This window comes from Brassica napus, unplaced genomic scaffold (assembly GCF_020379485.1).
Source record: "Brassica napus cultivar Da-Ae unplaced genomic scaffold, Da-Ae ScsIHWf_2175;HRSCAF=2828, whole genome shotgun sequence".
Classification (NCBI taxonomy): Eukaryota; Viridiplantae; Streptophyta; class Magnoliopsida; order Brassicales; family Brassicaceae; genus Brassica; species Brassica napus.
The window spans coordinates 12501-17500 of NW_026015584.1; the positions used below are offsets into that span (position 1 = coordinate 12501).

Consider the following 5000-nt stretch of genomic DNA (forward strand, 5'->3'; position numbering starts at 1 on the left):
ATCTATGAGGTCACTGTAAGAAAAGCAATGTAATAAAGCATCAATACAGATTCATTCATAATAATTAGATAAATAATAATAATTAGATAAATCTGTTCCGAAAACAAAAATTAAGAGCCTTGAGACAATCAAAACTGAGAAAATTGCCTCAAAAAAAAAGAAATTCAAAATTTCATGTAAAAGCTCCATTGTAGAATTCAGGCCTAATGATTAATCAAGAAGCGATGGGAACGACGGAACCCATGAATATATAGGATTCTAGTGAACAAGAAATCTTAGTAATTCATTGGACAGGATGGCGGAATAAACCAGAAACTTTATTATCTATTCTGATTTTGATTCTGAGACCTCGGGGATAAACAGCAAACTTAAATAGATATTGAAAGAGTAAATATTCGCCGGCGAAAAATTGGTTTTTTTTTTTCAAATAAAAACAGTAATAAAGATGAAAAAAACAATGAAAAAAAATAAGGATTTGTTATAATATTCTAACTCTAATAAAAATTACATTTGTAATGATGATATTACGTTATTTTTAAATAAATCGAAATAAAATTGATCTTTGATTCTATTTCAAAAAAGACATACACAAATTTAGAAGAGATAAGATGAAATAAAAAAAAATACCATGATTAATAGGATTAATCATTAACTACATCTATATCTTAATTAATCCTTTTATTCGCGAGGAGCTGGATGAGAAGAAACTCTCACGTCCAGTTCTGCAGTAGAGATGGAATTTCTCATTTAGAAAAAACCCATCAACTATAACCAAAAAGAACCAAATTTCGTAAACAACATCGAGGAAGACTAAAAGGAATATCCTCTCGTGGGAATCGTATTTGTTTTGGCAGATATGCTCTTCAAACACTTGAACCCGCTTGGATTACATCTAGACAAATAGAAGCAGGGCGACGAGCAATGACACGAAATATACGACGTGGTGGAAAATTTGGGTACGTATATTTCCAGACAAGCCAGTTACAGTAAGACCCGCGGAAACGCGTATGGGTTCTGGGAAAGGATCCCCAGAGTACTGGGTAGCTGTGGTTAAACCAGGTAAAATCCTTTATGAAATGGGTGGTGTACCAGAAAATATAGCCAGAAAGCTATTTCAATCGCGGCATCAAAAATGCCTATAAAACCCAATTCATTATTTCTGAATAGGAATATAGAATGAAAAAGCTAAATAACATTTAAGGATAAAAGATTCTAAGTTTTTTTTGACAAACATATTTTTTTTACTTCGTCCTTTGCACTAAAAGAAGAGATACAAAAATATGATTCAACCACAAACATTTGAATGTAGCAGACAACAGCGGGGCTCGAAAATTGATGTGTATTCGAATAATAGGAGCTAGTAATCGCCGCTATGCTCATATTGGTGACGTTATTGTTGCTGTAATCAAGGAAGCAATCCCAAATACTACTCTAGAAAGATCAGAAGTGGTCAGAGCTGTAATTGTACGTACTTGTAAAGAACTCAAACGTAAGAATGGGACGATAATACGATATGACGACAATGCCGCAGTTGTCATTGATCAAGAAGGAAATCCAAAAGGACTCGCGTTTTTGGGGCGATCCCACGGGAATTGAGACAATTAAACTTTACTAAAATAGTTTCATTAGCTCCTGAAGTATTATAAGACCTAAATATCGATAGTTAATATAGGATAGGATTAAAAAATGGTATTGAAATCAAATTAATTATAATTAATAGATTGTGTATCACGCATATACCCTTAATAATTTTATATATTAATAATTGAATTCATATTTATATATAATTCGTCTCTATTTTTATATAAATAAAAGAAAAATAACATGTTGATTATATCAAAATTATAGAACAATTAAGAATTTTAACTTATCATGGGGAAGACATATTGCTGATATAATAACCTCTATACGAAATGCTGACATGAATGAAAGCAGTTCGGATAGGATCGATATCACCAATAGTGTCCTTTTACCAGATAGTTAATTACTTAATTGTTCTATAATTTTGAAAAATCAACATGTTTTTTTGATTTTTATATAAAAATAGAGACGAAATATAAATTAATATATAAATTCAATTTTAAATTTAAAAGAATAAGGGTATATGGTGATACACAATCTATTAATTATAATTAATTTGATTTCATACCATTTTATCCTATCCTATATTAACTATCGATATTTAGGTCTTATAAACTTCAGGAGCTAATGAAACTAGTTTAGAAATTTTAATTGTCTCAATTCCCGTGGGATCGCCCCAAACGCGAGTCCTTTTGGATTCCTTCTTGATCAATGACACTGCGCAATGTCGCATATCGTATATCGTCCATTCTTAGTTGAGTTCTTTACAGTACGTACAATTACAGCTCTGCCACTTCTGATCTTTCAGAGTAGTATTGGGATTGCTTCCTTGATTACAGCACACAATACGTCACCAATATGAGCAAGCGGCGATTACAGCTCCTATATTCGAATACATCAATTTTCGACCCCGCTGTGTCTGCTACATTCAATAGGTTGTGGTTGAACTATTTTTTGTATCTCTCTTTTAGTGCAAAGGACGAAGTAAAAAAATATTGGTTTGTCAAAAAAACTTAGAATCTTTTTATCCTTAATGTTATTTAGCTTTTCATTCTATATTCCTATTCAAAATAATGAATTGGGTTTTATAGGCCTTTTTGATGCCGCGATTGAAAAGCTTTCTGGCTTCTTTTCTGTACACCACCCATTTCATAAGGATTTTTCCTGGTTTACCCACAAAAGCGTGAAGAGTAAAAAAAAAAAAGAAAGATCAATCGAAAAAAAAAATGGTCGTCCTCAATTAAATTCGTGTAATAAAAAAAAAATTTAAAAATACAAGTACGTACCGTTAATTTCTTTTAGAGTTGTTTATTTTATCTAAAGTAAAAAAAAATCTAATAAAAGGGGCGATTACAGCAAAAATACTCGAAAATACACCAAAATTTAAGAGCCCCCCGTTGTTTTTAAAAATGAACAAAAATTGTTTTTATCAAATGTTGTTTTTTTTTTTCTTTTTAAAAAAAATTTAAAAAAAAAAAAAAAAAAAAAAAAAAAAAAAAAAAAAAAAAAAAAAAAAAAAAAAAAATAAAATTTTTTTTTTTTTTTTTCTTTTTTATTTTTTTTAAAAAAAATGAAATTTTTTTTTTTTATTTTTTTTTTTGAAAATTTGAAAATTTTTTTTTGGCTAAATTTTTTGGTAAACAACCACCAATTAATAAAGGATTTTAAAAGTTTAAACAGCTACCCAGTACTCTGGGGATCCTTTCCCAGAACCCATACGCGTTTCCGCGGGTCTTACTGTAACTGGCTTGTCTGGAAATATACGTACCCAAATTTTTCCACCACGTCGTATATTTCGTGTCATTGCTCGTCGCCCTGCTTCTATTTGTCTAGATGTAATCCAAGCGGGTTCAAGTGTTTGAAGAGCATATCTGCCAAAACAAATACGATTCCCACGAGAGGATATTCCTTTTAGTCTTCCTCGATGTTGTTTACGAAATTTGGTTCTTTTTGGGTTATAGTTGATGGGTTTTTTCTAAATGAGAAATTCCATCTCTACTGCAGAACTGGACGTGAGAGTTTCTTCTCATCCAGCTCCTCGCGAATAAAAGGATTAATTAAGATATAGATGTAGTTAATGATTAATCCTATTAATCATGGTATTTTTTTTTTATTTCATCTTATCTCTTCTAAATTTGTGTATGTCTTTTTTGAAATAGAATCAAAGATCAATTTTATTTCGATTTATTTAAAAATAACGTAATATCATCATTACAAATGTAATTTTTATTAGAGTTAGAATATTATAACAAATCCTTATTTTTTTTTCATTGTTTTTTTCATCTTTTATTACTGTTTTTATTTGAAAAAAAAAACCAATTTTTCGCCGGCGAATATTTACTCTTTCAATATCTATTTAAGTTTGCTGTTTATCCCCCGAGGTCTCAGAATCAAAATCAGAATAGATAATAAAGTTTCTGGTTTATTCCGCCATCCTGTCCAATGAATTACTAAGATTTCTTGTTCACTAGAATCCTATATATTCATGGGTTCCGTCGTTCCCATCGCTTCTTGATTAATCATTAGGCCTGAATTCTACAATGGAGCTTTTACATGAAATTTTGAATTTCTTTTTTTTTTGAGGCAATTTTCTCAGTTTTGATTGTCTCAAGGCTCTTAATTTTTTGTTTTCGGAACAGATTTATCTAATTATTATTATTTATCTAATTATTATGAATGAATCTGTATTGATGCTTTATTACATTGCTTTTCTTACAGTGACCTCATAGATTTTCCAAATTGGAATCATATATCATTAATATTCAATTTTTTCGCTCTTTCTTTCATCCTTCCATTTATCCGCATACTTTTTGATTACCTTTCATAACTTAATAATCATCTTTCTTTATTCTTTTTTTTTAGTCAGTTGCTCCAATGATATGATCAGCCTATCATATCTTGACTAATTTTTGGATCCAGATAATGCGAAGCAATGAGTTGCTTAGGTTATTTATTAATGCTGTAGTTATTAGTTGGTAAGTTCTTTTTTTTTTTTTCGTAATCTAACCCTAAACCAACGAGTCACACACTAAGCATAGCAATTATATCAAAGGAGTTTTGATGGAAATGTTTATTCAACCTTATAGAATTGCTTATTTTTTTTCTTAAACATAAAAAGAAGACTACAAGTTTTTATTTTTATTTCTTTATAGTGTTATACTACATAGTTTTCGTTTTTTATCATTGGATAAAATGTAAAGACAAATAAAGTTTTTTTATTCTTCGTCTACGAATATCCAAATTTTTATTCCTAAAACCCCATAAATAGTTCGAACTGTATAGGAACAATAATCAATTTTAGCTTCAATTGTTTGTAAAGGAACTCTGCCTTCTCTGATCCATTCAACACGTGCAATTTCTTTTCCGTCGATACGTCCTGCAATTTGTACTTGAATTCCTTTTGTATTCGCCTGTTCAGT

At 30.0% G+C, this 5000-nt stretch overlaps 1 protein-coding gene across 1 annotated transcript in view; it reads right to left on the minus strand.

The window, feature by feature from the left end:
- LOC125600285 (protein Ycf2-like) overlaps positions 1-1815 on the minus strand; it is a gene marked incomplete at its 3' end in the record, with an annotated part of 8723 nt that extends 6908 nt beyond the window's left edge. Inside the window, 1 exon segment of the mRNA XM_048773094.1 lies at positions 1-1815. This exon segment is cut by the window's left edge and continues 6908 nt beyond it.
- Between the last annotated feature and the right edge of the window lie 3185 nt (positions 1816-5000).